This window comes from Anser anser, assembly GCF_964211835.1.
Source record: "Anser anser genome assembly, chromosome: 1".
Classification (NCBI taxonomy): domain Eukaryota; kingdom Metazoa; phylum Chordata; class Aves; order Anseriformes; family Anatidae; genus Anser; species Anser anser.
In genome coordinates this window covers 112,116,997-112,133,712 of record NC_139720.1, presented here as the reverse complement: position 1 = coordinate 112,133,712, position 16,716 = coordinate 112,116,997, and the positions used below count along the sequence as shown (strand labels likewise).

The following is a 16,716-nucleotide window of genomic DNA, read 5'->3' as shown; positions in this document are numbered from 1 at the left end:
TTTCAAGCTCACATTGTACAAACATTTATCTTGGTCATCCTCCTGGAGTTATCCACAGATGTTAAGCTTTGGCAAAGCCAGGGCCAAGAATGACAGGTGGAGGATCCATGTACTTGAATCAACTCTCTTTTTGTCTTGGTTTTTGGGATTTTTAGTTCAATTCTGTGCCATATGGAGTTTACTTAAGGAGATAGCTTGTCCCTGTAAAAGCGCCTTTAAAGGGGATAGAACAGTTTAAATATGTTCAAGAGAATTAATTAAAATGTCTTTCAATTGAAAGGGAACGAGAGTGGTGTTTTTTTTTTTCCTTCAAAATAAAGCTCCAGCCCTGTGAAACATTTTGCATCAATTACAAAAGGAACTTGAGTACATTTTTCTAAAACGAGGAATGAGCAAACTGCATCTGCTAGGTGTGGGAGTGACATTTCAAAATCCCACTGACAGTTGCATTATCAAACTAAACATCATCGCGCCCGTCCTGGTGCTAACTGAATGACTCCCCGCTTTCTAGAGGTGAAATTGTCCCTTTGGAAAACGCCGGCGGAGAGCCTGAAATAGGACAGAGCCCGCAATTCTCTGCCACAGGAAATTTTGATTTCTGCAGGAAACTTCAGAGCTCCTCGTCCTTAGCAGCCTCTCAGCCGCTGTGAAGAAGGGCTCCTGGATCTAGTTTAGGCAGCATATTTGCATAACTCAACCCTCCTTGCCTCACCAAAACAGACTGAAGAAAGGGAGAAGTAAGAAATATTTTCTGAATCACAGGGAATTTCACTGTTGGTTTATACTTAAAGGTTTTTCATGTGATAAAATAATAATAGTCGACAATGTTCCTCAGTCTTAAGCAGCCATAATTACCTGCTTATTTACATCAAACTTTTCATTCGTAGATCACTTGGTGTGTTGCAAAGGAAGACCTTTGAAGTTATATCTGTTTTAATGGGAGTAAATTCTGATTTCTTTGAGAGGTGAAACGTCATAGCAAAGGTCACGCTGTGGAGCTGCAGTGGAGCCAGGAAGAAGAAGGTCTCTGCTGTTTGCTGTCAAATGAACAATGCTATTTCCAATTTTAGCCTTCTATTATTTTGCTTCCAGAAAGATTGCAGGATCATAGAGGAGTAGTGTGGGTTAGAAGAGCTCTCTGATCCCACCTTCCTCTCAGAAAGCATTTATATATACGGTTTGTGTGTGTGTAAACATTGGTCCGGTGCAGGAGCATCGTGCATATTGCCGCCCTGTTTCGTATGGTTGCCCACGTTGTGAAAGGATTTATTTGTCACATTGGTCTGGCAGTGATGTACTCAGTCCTGTGTGAACTGGGATCTCGCTGCCTTATCACAAAGAGCAATGACATGGATGGGAAGAAGGTGTCCTTGAGAAAGTGATGGACAGGGTGAGTCTGAAGGAAGAGAAAGTCTGGGTGGGCACATAGAAAATAATTTTGGCAACATAATAAGCAATGGCCGGAGCCATGGGCAGGACCAGGAGACAAAAGAGCAGTAACGAAAGAGAACTGGTAACGCCAGAGAAGATGATCTGAAGGGAAAACTGGAAATGCAAGCAGAGAAGAGGCTGCTGTCTTTGATGCATTTGACACGCAGACCCGCAGAAGCTCGAGGGCAGAAGAACAGCAGCGATCACCTGCACCGGCGGCTCCTTGTCCGGGAGTCCTTGGGAATCTGCGAGCTCGTTTGCGAGGAGATCTGCAAAAGGTAGCCATGAAAGCAAGCTCATGTTGCTACAAGCGTAGGCGTGCTTGTGTAGCCAGGAGGCATTTCTGCCAGGGCTGCTCTAGCACTGGAGAAGTGCTTGTGGAGCAGGAATTGGAGGCGAAACCCCCCGGTCTCGTCGGGTCTGCACGGCAGCAGTCACCGTGGCACGCCACACCGTGTTGTGCTTCCTTCAGGGGCCTGGCTTCAGTCCAAGTCGTGGCAAATCTCCTCAGGTGCCGGGGGAAGCAAAGCCGGTGCCTGGCTCCTCCTCAGAAAAAAAATCATGTCCTCTGAATTCAGGCGTAAACTGTGTTTTAAGGAAAAACAGCAGGCATACACGCAACGGCTGTTACTCACCTCTCCTCTCCAAGGTCCTACTAATTATTAGTGTTTTTCCCCTCCTGAGGCTTTCGTGTTCCTAAACTTCACAGTGGTTAAACCCCACAGTGCATTTGCTAGCTGAGGATAACCGGCGAGGATGGAGCTGGAGGGTGCTGGTTGGTGTGGCAGGAGAGGAGGAGAAGAGGAGAAGACAGGTGGTGCCTGTGGGCTGGTGGACCTGAGCCAGGTCAGGGGTGGAGGGAGAGGATGAGGGTGATGAAGGGATGTCGGAAACAGCAGGGTTGGGGGGCAAGGAAAGGCCCCCAGGGGTTGGGCTGCAGCGGGGTGAAGGGGGCAGGGGAACAGCAAGAGAAGCAGACACAAGGGCGGGTGGAAAATGCAGCTCAGCAGTGTGGGCTGGGGTTGTCCGTAGGCACCCTGCAACCATTTCATTTATTATTTCTGGTAAGGCAATGCTGGTAGCGAAACAGGGCTTGGTTAGTTGGAATGCCTCGCTGCGGGGGGACACGCTGCGTTCACAGGGCAAGGTGAGATATTCCCCACGGGTGTGCTGAAGCCAAACCTGCGATCTGCGTTAGAGGCTTATGGGGAAAAACACAAGAAGAAACTGTTTTGAACAGTGCTGGTGGTGCTGAGGGATCGTGGCTTGGGCTCATTGCAGCACGCTCCCTGTTTGGACTTGCTTTTCAGAAAAAAAATGAATTACTTGCTGGAAAGTCGTGTGTGTGTGTGTGTGTGTGTGTGTGTGTGTGCGCGCGCTCCAATCCTGGGCTGCTGCTGAAGGGGACACTATTATCCTACATTTTCTTTTGGTGGGCCCTGCGTTCTTGCTGCCTCTCTGATGTCAGCACCAGTGCTCTGTGCCACATGTCTGAAGAGGAAGCTGGCATCATCGGGTGTGTTTTCAGGCACCAGTGTGACCAGCATGTGGCTGCAGCTCCCCTGGGTTTAGTGTCATGGTCAGTATTCAGAGCAGAATAAAACACTTTGCAAAGCCCACTTGTCTCAGTCCATCCTTTCTTCTCTGTGCGTGTGCATCAGGAAGGACTTTTTCACTGAGCAGGTGACCAAGCGATGGCACAGGTTGCCCAGAGAGGTGGTGGAGTCTCCCTCCTTGGGGATCTTCAAAACCCAGCTGGACGTGGTCCTGGGCATCCTGCTGTAGGTGTCCCTGCTTGGGCAGGGGCTGGACCAGGTGACCTCCAGAGGTCCCTGCCAACCTCAGCCACGCCGCGATTCTGTGGTAGTGCTCCTCAAGTACAGCTGCTTCAAGGCAAGCCCAAAGCATCCGCAGGTGTAGCTTCTACAGTAATAGCGGAAATAGTGGAAAAGGGCAGATTTCTAGAGAGAGCTGCCCGCTCCATGGTCTGTCCCTGGGCTGCAGCGTCAGAAGTGCTGAGGGCTGCGCGTTGAGAAAGCGGGGCTGATACTCTGACAGAGGTAGAGCCGCCTCGCCGGCAAATGCTGCATAGCCAGGGTTTAGACTTGCTAATAGTGACTAAACTATGAGTTGTCAAGAATGTGTTGGAGGCGTAATATGAGGAAAAAATGGGATGAGGTAAGAGACAGCTCTTGCACAACAGGAGGGGTACCACAGCAGAAAAGGGAGGATTTTCCTAGCAGGTGAATGGCAAGGCAGCATTAAAGCAGGGTTTTGGTATTAGACGTAGGAGATGATCCAAGAAATGTGAGCTCGTATGGTGGAGGATAAGCCTGTAGGAACAGTGCGCTTGGAATGAATGAAACAGAAATGTTTTATCTCTCAATTTCTTATGAACAGGTGGATGTTTTGTTGAGGTGTGGAGAGAGCTATGCGGTGGCTTAGCTTGCTGACAAATGCAATGAGTTCGCGTAAACAGTGTCAGGCACAACAAAGCCGCGGTCAGCTGGTGATGTCCCTAAGTTAAGAAGGTCCGTGCGGGGTGGGGGGATCAGAGTAAGAGGCAGGAGAGGCAGGGCAGGATGATTCCCCCTGCCAGCAGCGTGCTGGGCTGCTGTGCTTGTACCCTAGCACCCCACCTTCAAGTTTTGGGGCAAGCCATTGAAATATAGGAGTGCTTTTTTCCATCTCAGTACATTTCTCAGCACATTTCTTCCTCCATCCTCATTTTCACAGAATCACTAAGGTTGGAAAAGACCTCCAAGATCTTCTCGTCCAACCATCACCCTACCACCTATGTCACCCACTAAACCATGTCCCTAAGCACCACGTCCAGCCTTTCCTTGAACACCCCCAGGGACGGTGACGCCACCACCTCCCTGGGCAACCCGTTCCAGTGCCTGACTGCTCCTTCTGAGAAGAAATGTCTCCTCATTTCCAACCTGAACCTCCCCTGGCTCAACTTGCGGCCATTCCCTCTAGTCCTATCGCTAGTTACCTGTGAGAAGAGGCCGACCCCCAGCTCCCTACACCTTCCCTTCAGGTAGCTGTAGAGAGCAGTAAGGTCTCCCCTGAGCCTCCTCCAGACCAAACACCCCCAGTTCCCTCAGGAACTCACAGGACTTGTGCTCCAGGCCCCTCACCAGCTTGGTAGTCCCGTTTTTGTCCCTTTGCTGTCTCTGTGCTTGGAAGCTCCCGTTCTGGCTGCTGTGCTCTAGGCCAGCCCTTTGCCCTTTGGCTCATTGGGCTCCTGCTGCCACCGCTTGTGGAGTGCCCCCAGTCCTTAGAGGTGTGACAGGGTTCCTCCTGCCCTGCCACCTTGGAATGGGGGTCAAGGGGCCCCTTGGTTGCCCAAGTTGTCTTTTTGATAGCATCGCTTAGGGAAGGGATGCTAGGGAAATAGCATAACCAGCTCTTTCCACGGCATGCCGTAGGGGTGGCTATTAAAAACTGAGCTAGGGAGCTCGACAGTGTAGTGCAGGCTACGTGACGGTTGCTTTTCTTTCCAGATTTGCAGCAAGATAGGAGAAGCATTTGGACGTGACCTGTCTATAGCCCGAGATAATTTCTGCACTGGCAAACACGCAAAGAGATAAAGCAATGGGGAGCTCAGGGCTAAATCTCCTCTGTACAAATGCTAGGAGCATATGTAATAGGATTGTTGAATTGGAGTTACATGTCTGCAAGGACAAGTATGGTGTGGTGATACTGCACTGTCACGGCCATTCTTAAATCAGAACAAGGGCTGGGGATTTACAGGGGTTGTTGGAGATCCGTGGGTTTCACTGCAGACTTCTAGAATAGCAAAAGAAAAGAAAAGGCTTTTGTAGATGAGACAAAATGGGTCCCTGAGAAGGGCTGGAGCCCTCACGGAGGGGAATCCCAGCTGGAGAAGACAGGAATGCCCTGACCTTAATGTAGTGAGGTACCACAGGTTATTTGGACACGAAATACACAGGTAAGAAAACTGCTTATAGATCTTCTGGCAGAACTGTGGTTAATTTGCACGCCAAAACACGTCATGTTTCATTTTTTGAGAAGCCCGGGGTCTGCTTGGTCTGGTTCGTGGCCCACCTGTCTGCTGCTTGTGCTCCTCAGCCCCTCAGGAAGGAAGCACTGAGGGACGAGGCGGCGGGGCAGGTGTCTGGGCAGCGAGACCGGGCCGAGGAGCGAGCAGAGGAGTTGTGGCGGCTCTGGAGGAAGAGGGGAAGTGTTTATGCTGGAAGTATTTCTTTTTTGAAAACCTGGCTCTGCTGAGAGAGCAGGCGTCGGGGTGGCTGTACGGGAGCTCCCCAGCAGAGCGCAGAGCCCTGCCCCGGGCCCACCCCACGGATTCCTCTGCCCTCACCTCTCCTCCTCCTCCCCCCCACCAAAATGTCGACCGGCGTGGTTGCAGAAGGGTGGTGAAGGAGCTGGCACCGGCCACCAGGTGATTCCCAGCCTCTGCTCCGGCCTCTGTGCCTTTGGCTGCGGGCGGCCCCGTGACCGCCCGCCCACTTTATTTTCAGCTCGGTCCAGGGGATTGCTGCGTCTTCTTGCTTTTTGTGGTTGTGGTTGCTAAGCCTGCCCGCAGGCTGATCGCTCCCTGGTGTTCTCAGCTTTTATTTTTGTTTACTTTGTTGGTTGAAAATCGTCTTTTCGTGTGCGTTTTTTTTTCCATTTTTCACTCCGTGCCGGCGCTGGTGTGAACGAAGGAGAGGACGCCGCGCTCCAGCCGCAGCTTACCGGCGCCTTCCCTTAACGGCGGCGTGGCGAGGGGAAGCTCGTTTCTTCCAGCGGCGGGGCCACGCAGCCCAAACCTGGGCCTGGGCCCCAAATCTGCCTCCGGGGGGGCAAGCTGGCCTACCGCCAGGAGGCCGGTGGGGGCCGCGTGTCTTCTTGGGGTGGCTTTGGCTGCCTCCTCAGCAGGTCTGAGCCCATAGGGATCAGCTCTGGCCTGAGCAGGTTCCCCTTTGAGAGCAGTGGCACGAGGGGTTTGCTCTCAGCAGCTCCCTCCGCTCCTTTTGGCCGCGTAGCTGTTTGGCCGCGGCCGGTCTGTTGTTAACCAGCGAGGGGCCGCTCACGTTGAGTTAGGAACACGTGAAGCAGCAGCGGGGCTTTAATTAGGCGGCTATTCAGCAAGCAGGTGCTTCCTTTCTGGGTTTAAGTTACCAAATTCATCAGGGCATTGCGACTTGGTGCATTTTAAATTCCCTGCTCCTGAAGAACAAAGTCATTTTCTCAGCTCTGGAGGCTGACATCTGCTTGCAGAGATTAACCGTGTTCCTATAGCAGCGGGCACACATTTCCTTGGTGGAGGGGGATGCATTGGAGAGAGCATCAAACCCTGGTACAAGTTGGCTCACTCGGATGGAAATCGCTCTGCAGGTGGGGAGGGAGGTGTATTTATTTGAGGGATGCCTGGTGGTGTTACAGCACCTAGGGGATTGGGTTCGAAAGGAGTGATCACAGCCGGCCTCAGCCGGGTGATAGCTTGGGACGCCGTCAGTCAGCTCACACCTCCACTCGCGAACAGCACACAGTGATGACAACTGCTGGGGATGGACGACCCCTTACTGCTTTGGCTGGACAAGTGTTTTAAAGCCTTATTTTTAAGGTGCGTTTTCGTTTGCTGCTTGGAACCTATGTCAGTGCTTCCCGCTTATTGCTTTTTGAGAGCCCGTCTAAACCACGTTTGGCCCCCTGGTTTAATTTTGCTGACAACGTGCCATCTAGAGCCAAGCTTTTTATAAAACTCGAGATCGATAGAAATGGTGCAATTAATTAAACCGGAGTCCGGTGGAAAGAGCTGCTTTTAAATAAGTAAACGTTCCCTGCAGGATTTGCAACCGCAGCCGTGAGCGCCCGGAGTGAACTGACTGGGAACAAAAGTGGAACCGACTTAATTGGGTTTCGTGGCTCCGGCAAAACACAAACAGCAGCAAACAGTGAGAAGCAATTTAGACTTGAATTATTTCCCTCCCCCCGCATTAATAGGTCGCGATGATGTTAGTCATAAAAATCTGGCTAGCTCTTTGGCTGCCAAACTTTGGCAGAGGTCTGTTGCAGGTAATGAGGGTCAGGCGGATCAACGCCAGCTGTGCAGCTGGCTGGCTGGCTGGCTCTTTGAAGCTGACCTCTTAATCTATCTTTTCCATTCCAGGAGCTACACGGGACGACAAATGGTTCCCAACCTTCCTCCTTACTTCTGTGACGCCTCCATGTGAGTAACAACCCTAGTGGTTTTTGTTGTTGTTATTTTTTTTTAATAGTCTTAGTCGTGCATCCATTTGCAGCTGCCACTCCCCCCCCACACTGTGCTTGTGTTCCCTTTCCTTTCTCAGTCCCAGGGCGATGCCTCGTAGCCTGCAGAAGAGAGCGAGTGGTCTCTTAGGAATTAAAACGTGAAGACTTCTTTGTAATATGTAATGTAATGCATAGTGAAATGTTTATGTGAAAAATCGTGCCAGCAGCTGCATCTTTTATCAAAGAATGTATATTTGGAAATGTTTATGGGAACATGACAGCACTAAATCTGGGTAGCTGGTCACTAATCTTTGCAAAGATACAAAGCTGATTAAAAAATAATAATAAAACTCCCCTGAGGCAGCCTGTAAGTTGCAATATATATGTAAGACCCAGGCTGTTAAAGGTTCCTATCCTGCCCGTATTCGCTTCCACACTTCCTCCATGTGGTCACTCCAAATTGCTGCCAGCTGGCCTATTTGTCATGTGTGTTTGTTTGTACTGCTTCTAATTTTTGACCTTTCAAAGAGACAGACAAAATCTGTGGCTTATGCAAATCTTTGAGTTTACAGCCAGCTCAGCCTACTAGCGGGAAGGAAAAATACAGTGAGTTTAAGCCACAGAAGGGAACAGATTCAGTTCTCAAGTGCATCATTACTGACCATGGACCCTAGCGTGTGCCTAAATGGGTTGGAGCCTTGTCTGTTGTGTCTGAGGTTTTCTTACCTCTGAATCGCCTTCTACCCTTATTGCAGAGAGCACAAGGGGTTCCTTCTGGTGTATTTTCAGCTTGACAAACGTGCCCTGTTTTGCTTGTTCCAGGGTAAGTCTTTTCAAGTAAGTCGTTTTGTAGCGTGGCACATTTATAAAGACAAAACCACAACAAACGGGGGAAAAAAAAGATATAAAAAATGTCAGCATTGTAGAGAAAGAAGAATGAAACTAGGAGACTGATGTATCATCAAACCGAATGTCCCAGTGTGTGGATACATAGCAGGACTGTCAGTCTGTTAACAGAAAACAATAGTGAAATTGTGTGGTATTTCCAGTTTCCTTGGAGTGAAAAGTGCGTACGGTTTATGGTGGATAATGAAATGTTTTTTATGTGGAATATGTTAATTCTGCCAGTGCAGAAATCCCGAGGTTCCAATTCACCGCAAGGCTGACATTTATGTTATAAAGAGATGCACAGACATTTACTGGGGTGTAGACTGACAGTGCATCTAAAAAAACAAAGAGAAAAATGTGAATGGGTTTCTTTTCTTTCTCTTTTCCTTTCTCTCCCATTCCATCATACCAAATATTGACTAACGTCAAACGGGCTGCTGCTCTGAAAGGTGCTGCACCATTCATAGCAAACCCAAAACTTAATTCCTTTTTTTTTGGCATGGGGTAGGGGATAATATGTGTGACGTTTTCATGCTTGTGTATGGCTTAGGTTTTGTAACAAGTCTATGGCACTTCCAGCTCGGGGCGTTCCTGCCCTGCCACACAGCCGCATCGCCAGGCGGGTTGTGAATCAACCCAAGGTGCTGATCCAGTGTATAAACCGTATGGAGCTCACCCGGTTAGCTCTAGGTTTGCTCTGTTTCCCTGGTGTGCTTTGCTGCAGCGTGGTGGAGGCACAGCTCCGAGACAGAGCTGCCCTTTTAACCAGGGCCACGAGGGCCAGCATCGCTTCGGGAGACTTTGGCTTCACGCGACGCCTCAAGGACAATCAGGAATTTGCTACGGGCTGTAGGGGGAGGTCTCCCTCCTCTGCTGACCCTCCATCTGCTCTCCTGGGGCTCGTTCGGCTGCCCCGTGAGTCAGTCTGGCTGCAAAAAGGTTGAAGACGAACCTGGTGAAATTAAAACCGAAGAACGTGGATTTTTTGCTGAGTTCTCAGGCAGAGCTGTCTTACCTTGTCAGAGGCCTGGAGCTGGCACCCAGGTTGGCGAGGGAGAGCGCTGCAGGGCTGACGTAGGGTGCATGGGAAAGGAGAAGGAAGGGCATGCACATCCCTTCCTTCTGGGTGGGGAAGGGTCGGTTCAGATGACATGAAATTACAGCCTCAGCTGTAGTAGCACCAGAATACACCGATTTTGACTGAAGCCCAGCCTGGTGACACTGCGTTTAATAAAGGTGCAGCAGAGATCTTGCTGCCCTTTACTTAAGGGAAGCTCTGTGGTACAAATATGGCTAGTGCACATGCTTATTTTAATTAAGTTTAATTTAAAGTTAATTAAGTTAATTTAAAAAGTTTGTTGGATGTGATGAGTTGAAAGGTGCTGGCATGGATATGGCCACCTACATTTCCTTGGGCCTGTTTCTTTACCATCTCCCAGGGCCTCTGACTGCCCGTCTGCACCAGAGAACCGGTCAGCAGCAATCTCAGCAGCTTTCTGTGCCTGTTCAAGTAACAGTAAGTCACCATTCGCTCCTAGGTACCAAAATCTGTAAGCGTGGTGATCAGCTTTCTGCAAATACTGGGGCTTTGGAGGCTTTGACATAGAAGGAAGAAGTTCTTTTGCAGCCTGGTGCTTCCCACCATGATCTGGAATCATCTCTTCTTGCCAGTGCATTGGGACAATTTATGCCAGTGCTGGGAAGGCAGCCACCTTCCACCTCCTCTGTACTCTGCTGAAGGCTGACTGAAGTTTAAGAAATATTTTGCAAAGTTCCCTGCTCGTTGGTCTCTGCCCCTCTGAGCGTGCTGCAGAGATCTGCGTTAGGCTTGAGCACAGCCTTGCACCTGAGGTTAACCAGAGCTTCCATTATGGTGTTTGCTGGCTACAAAGAGACAGATTGAGACCCTTTAGCTTAAAATGTGTTGGGGAGGAGTTAACCCGTCAAAATTCCCTGAAAAGATGTAGAAGCCTGGTGGATTTACTAGTTTTGGTGCTCTGCATTGTCTGTCAGTGTTATTTTTGGTGTGGCAAGGAGGTATCTTGGAACCTGTTGAGCTCTCTCGTGGCCTCGGGAAACCATGGCATTAGGATTCTTCACTCCAAAGTCCAGCGATCGAGTGACATCCCTGATTAACACTTGCCTACCAGCTATGGGGTTGTGCTTTTTTGCTGTGGACGTGAGAGCTTCTTCAGTTGTGTCCCGAAGGATGGTGCCCCAGGAGATACCTGCCCTAAGGACCTGTGTGGAGAGTGGGGCAGCAGTGAAGAAGAGAACTCTTCCTGGAGTGGCTCTGGGTCACTGGCGCTGTGAGATCGCCTCATGGGAAGGCTGCAGGAGGCCTTTGGCCTTCCATGGCTTTTATTCTGCTTTTGCAGGGGTCTTTCCAGAGCTTTCATTCATCCGTGGTTGACGCAGGAGGCTCCCCTTGGCTGCAGCCGATGGATGTGCTGTGAGGCCCACCCGTGTCACCCAATTCTCTTGGCCTGACCTCGGTTCACCTCCAGATAAGCTCAGCCGAATTTTGCTGAGCCGCAAAATGTGGAACGTGAACACTGAAGTCTGAAGGGTTCCCTTATCTGCTGAGTGCGGCCGTAGTGGGAGAAGTTGGCCCGGGCTATAAAAGTAATTTCTTCAAGTGCAGCATTCCTGATACACTTAAGCTTACGATATCTGATCATTGTTTTTGTGCAAGTAATGCAGCTGATTAAATCAAGCTACCTTACAGCTCTGCAATGGATTTCTGTGTCCTCCCTGCCATTGCTTCATCTATTGCCAGTGTAATGCATACCCGCTGCTATTTATACCATGCAGCTATTCCACATGGAATTATGTGGATATTAATCACGTTTTTATGGGAGGGGGAATAGGAATAGAACAGGGGGGAAATACCTTTGGTCACACAGACTTTTGCAGAGGAGCATCTGTCCTGAATCATTGGTATCTCCTAGAGCTTCTTACACTTGGTGCACTTAGAGCAGGCAGCACTGCAGTCGGGCTTCCAAAAGCTGTATTTAGTCACAAACCAGGCTTTAATGTTCAAGTAACAGGCAAATACTGAAAAAACTCGTAGCAAATAAAAAGAACAGGCAGGACTGTAAAAGGGAAAAAAAAAGTTCAGATGTGGAAAATTAATCAGCAGTTCTGAAATGATCATGATTGTCAGAGGACAAGGTTTGAGACAGTGTAAGAGAGCAGGTCTCTGCCCTTGAGCTTGCTTAAGTAGTTAACCTGTAGCTGAACTCATAGTCTTAGAGGATATTATGCATCCCTGAGCATTAAAAACATACATTTGTGCAAGTAGAGGGCAAGTGGCAGTGGGGTTGGTGGCTGCAGGCTCAGGTCAGCTCTTAGGTGCGGGTCTTCCAAAGGTGAGTGTCTAACATCACATGTATGTACTTATGGATCGTCTCTGAGAGTTGCCACTGATTTGGGATTGCTCAGTGGGCTTGCAGGGGCAAGGACATTGTTTGAGAACCGCAGTTCGTATACTTTGCCTGCTTTGTCTGTAACAAGCTGTGGCCTTCTTCCAAACACTTTTCAGAACAAGATTTGGAGGCACTTAATTTTCTGTTGTATCTGTTGTATCTAATTGTTCTGTTCGTATCAAGAGAAAGTGAAAAACTTCAGACCACGGTTCAGAGAAGACAATTCCAGTTGCTTCATGCTTTCCTCCTTTTTTTTCTGCATCTCTTTTCCTTGTCTGCTAACCACAAAAAAAGAGCCAACACTTAAACAGCGTTTCCTGGTCATGCTTCTCAGTTTCTTGTTTTCTTAACAGGGGGAGTCTGAACAATTTCCTGTAATTCTGAAGCATTTCAAAGCAAAATGCAGCAGTGGCGTTTCCAAATGCTACCCTATCTCAGCATGCCTCTGCTGTGCGCTGCTCTTGGCCTCCATGCTTTGTACAGAAGTCCTCCAGACTTGTTCTGTTGTGTGTCTGTCGCTGTCATCGGCATGGTTTGACTGGATCAAATCCTTCCACAAGCTGTGAGGAAGCTTCAAGGCAGCATAGCAGGGTGGACCCAACACTGATGAAAGGCTGATCTCCTCCTGACATGGAGTTTTGCCCCCTCTGCCAGATGTAGTCCTGAGCATTCGATTTATAATTGTTTGGCAGCGTTGTGGTTGGTGAGTCACAGAGTCACTCAGGTGGGAAGGGATGTGGGGGGTCTCCGGTCCAGCCCCCTGCCCAAAGCAGGGCCAGCTGTGGGATCAGACCGGGCTGCTCGGGGCTTTCTGCAGGTGGATCTTGGAAACCTCTGAGCTTGGAGCCTGGACAACCTCTGTGGGCAACGTGATCCAGCTTTGCTTTTCGCCTCAAGCATCTTCATGGCGAGGATCTGCATATATTCAGAGAAAGCTGGCGGTGGTTCAGTTTATGACCACTGTAACACCGTGTACCCGAACGTAGCACGGGCACCATTATTATGGGTGCAGCACTCGGCAGCAGCCGTGGAGAGAGACAAGGTGTGCCTTGAAGGTAAAGGTTTACTTATTTTGAGGAGTTCAGCAATGGCAAACAAATAGGTGTTAATATATGAGATACTGTGTCATTGCAATGAACAAGGTGAGCATAAAAAGGAAAAGTATAAATATAGCAAATACTTTCTGATAAAACTGTGTTTGTCTTTCAGTTAAATGGCTTGATACGGGCCTGTACAAGGGGAAAAAGACCCCTCAAGTAGCTAGAACAAGTTAGCTGGCAAAGCAAAGAAAGTGAAGGCACTCAGACATAAAGCAGGCAGATCTCTTCAAACATCGGAGGTGTCTTGGGGGTGGCAGGTCCAGTTGTGCTGGCCAGCTGTGGTATTTATAGCCTTGAGTCATCCTCTGCAAGCCAGCGGTGCTAACCCTCTAGGCAGAGGCTGAAGACAAGATCTCTGCTCGCATTGGAGGGCTTTGGATCAGGCTGGATGTGAGGGCTGCTAGCACCGGGCTCCCCGAGAGAGGGGGATTAGCCAAACTCTGTAATTCCTGCGTGGTGCTCCGGTACGGCAAGGTTCAGACCAGGCTGGGGCTTCTTTACATTGCAAGGACATTGGGGGGGGTTGTTTACCATCTGCTGTAAGGATTTGAAGAAAAAAAAAAAAAAAGAAGAATTAAATCGGAGCTTGTTTTCTAAAAATGAGAGCACGCACAGTCAAGCAGCATCTTTTATTTTTATGCGGCTTGTCTGAAATAGCTGCAGTTCTGCCTACTTTCTTAACGTGCATCCGGCAGAAAGCGAAGGCAGCTGCTTCCATTTCTGTGCCATTTGTGCCGTTTTCTGTACGGAGGGTCTCGGGAGTGCTTCGCGGGGAGGGGCAGGCGATGAGAAGCCGTGCCTTTGGCCTGCATCTGCAGCGCGGGCAAAGCCGGGGCCGTGGGGCAGGGCCGGGAGCTCTCAGAGCCGGCCTCCTTGCCAGAGCCTGCCTTGGGCTGCGTGGGCATCTGTGGAAGGGCATCCTCCATTTCAGAGTCCTGTGGGGAGGTCGGAGGAGCAGAGTGCCCTCGGTCACCTCTGGGTCTTGTGCCAGCGAAGTTAGCGGAAGCGCGCAGCCACCGGGCTCAGTCGGCCTCCTGGCTGCGTCTGGAAAGGGGATCTAGGAAAGGGGAAGCCTCGCGGAGCCGTTTCCTTCGGGCCCGTTGCGGGTGCCATGACTTCCACCCCACCCCTCCGTCCCTGCCCCCCTGTCCCAACACATGACGGCCCTCGGGGGCTCCTGTGTGGGGTGAGGCGGCGTTGGAGGGAGTTTGTCCCTGCTGGTGGGGAAGGAAGGACGGGGGAAGGATGCAGCAGCTCTGGGGAGCAGTAGGGTGAGCTCTCCCCGAAAGGCGGCGGCATCGGTTACAGCCCTGCCTCCGCTCACGGACTGTGGCCGTGAGCAAACCACTTGCTCTCCGCATGGCCGCGTGGAAGACGGGGATAATGCTTGCCTCACAGGGGTATTGTGAAAGTTAATTTGCTAATTATTTATAAAGCACATTGGAGTGCTACTTCAGTTCTACACGGTGTTATGATAACATCTAATTAGTAATTCCTTACGATGCTTCATTTTCTTTCTGCTATAAATATTGGCCTAATGCAGGGACAACTCTGCCTGTGCTAGTCATCCTGGTGACTCAGATGGAACAAGGAAGCTGGGACGAATAAACAGGATTTGGTTGGTAAATGGTTTCTCCCTTTTTTATTTTGTTCCCTTTGTATGCCATCGTACCTGTAACAATGTCATTGTTGGGGTTAGGCCTTTTCGGTGCAATGCCCCGGTGCCTGCAGGACAGGTGGGGGTCGGCCCCGCACCTTCCATCGCACCAGGGCACGGAGGCGTGCAGCCAGTGATGCCTTGTGGTGCTTGGTTTTCTCTCTGCGCAGTTCAGATGCAGGCGTATGGCTCATGCCGTGCGGCAAAGCCAGTGTGCTGAAGCACCTGGGCGCTAGGGAATTTGCAACAGGCAAAAGGAAGCGGACGTCTGCCTGAATGACTCCGAACCTTCCCGTTGGGTGACTTGCTGCAAGATCTGTTCCCATCCGCAGGTTGCTCTCTGGGGACAGGTGATGTCTTTATAGAAGCGTCAGCCTTCGGCAGCCTGCTTGCATCTCCTGGGCTTTCCTGTCCTTCCCTGCCCTCGTGGCTCTGTCCCTTTTCTTGTGTTCGCCTCCCGGGAGCCTAGATGAAAGCCAGGCAGGGTTTTGGGGTGCAGAGGGAGCGGCAGGGGCTAATTTGCTGGGAAGCTGGCGTTGGGGCTGTGCTCTGCGAGGGGAGCGCAGGGTGGGATGAAGCTGGGGCAGCACGCGGCTGGGCATGAGGCAGGAGAAGGGTGGGAGAAGGGGAGGGAGGAGCTTTCCCCTCGAGTTGGCAGCATGCAGGCTGGCGGCTGGGTCGGCTCATCTGTCCTGGGAATGTGGAGCTGCCCCTCCTGTGGACCCCAGGAAGGGGTCCAGAGACCTCGGGCTGAAAACTGCTGCAGTGGGGAGATCTCTGCTATTGCTTTCAGTGGGGTCTGGACCACGGTGTGGGATGCCAATGTGCAATTTTTTTCTCTCTTTCCCTCTAAGCTTGTCTTTCTGTCTTCCCTTATGTGTGTTTGCATCCCATACTGCGCTGTTTTATTTCACGTTGTAGTAGCATCTTGTCTTTACTTTGGTCTGGGCTGTTACGAAATCTCATATGGCAGTGTGCTGATTTTTTTTCTTCTGAAAATCAGTAAAGATCAGAGACCTTTGCTGTATGTCATGTGTTGCTGGGTTTCCCTGTCTCCGAGTGGATTAGGGCTCTTTTGAAGGTATGAGTATCCCGTATGTTTAGTACTTCAGTGTTGTGAATCCAAAAGCTCGTGATTCCTATTTTTAGTGTTGAAGAATTTTGACAACTAATGTAAACCTACGATATCCATCACCTGACAGCATCACTACCAGTGTACAGCTTGTCACTCACTGTGAACTGATTTTTTCCAGCAAATTAAAACCATTGGCAGCGATGTGGTAGAAGCGTGTCAGAACGTAGCAAGAAAATGACAGCAGCTACTGCGTAGTTTCTTTCAGAGAAATGAGAGGAGGTGTTTGGATTACACTTCGTGAATAAAATGTTCCTCCTTGATCCCTCTCGTCAAAAAAGGAAGCGGTCCCCTTTTCGGTAAGCTCTTGTGGGTTGGTGTGCCACGTGGCAGTGCCCAGCCCTGAGCAAGCACTGCTGCACAGCTCGTGCACCCTGTGAGCCCCACTGGTGCGGGCGGTTGCAGGAGCTCATAGCAGCCTCAGGGTACGTGTGTGCGCACACCCTCATGTGTATGTCCAGAACAACTTCACAACCGTGGATGTTTTCGAGGCTGAATGACCAGGAGCGGGCCTCTTTTATAGATATTAATCCTGTGTGTATAGAGGTATGTGTATTGTCTGCATGCGGCTGGATGATGCTGGTAAAGATTGGAGCTACATTTCATTGCAGAATGGATTGGATTGTAAGAGACCTTAAAGATCATCTAATTTGAACCCCCTGCCATGGGCAGGGACACCTCCCACCAGACCAGGTTGCCCAAAGCCCCATCCAGCCTGGCCTTGAGCACCTCCAGGGATGGGGCATCCACAGCTTCTCTGGGCAACCTGTGCCAGTGCCTCAACACCCTCTGAGTAAATAACTTCTTCCTTAAAGCTAACCTAAGTCTACCCTCTTTTAAAGCCATTACCCCTTG

At 50.2% G+C, this 16,716-nt stretch overlaps 1 protein-coding gene across 6 annotated transcripts in view; it reads left to right on the top strand.

Moving 5' to 3' along the window:
• TIAM1 (TIAM Rac1 associated GEF 1) overlaps positions 1–16,716 on the top strand; it is a 176,173-nt gene that overhangs the window by 39,113 nt on the left and 120,344 nt on the right. For 4 of the 6 annotated variants that reach the window (XM_083822182.1, XM_083822207.1, XM_083822208.1 and 1 more), the window contains exon 2: positions 7,574–7,633. The gene's annotated coding sequence lies outside the window, so the exon portion shown is untranslated. Of the gene's footprint in view, positions 1–7,261; positions 7,359–7,567; positions 7,634–16,716 lie in introns of those variants that run through there. The other 2 variants (XM_083822183.1, XM_083822206.1) reach the window with 2 other exon arrangements.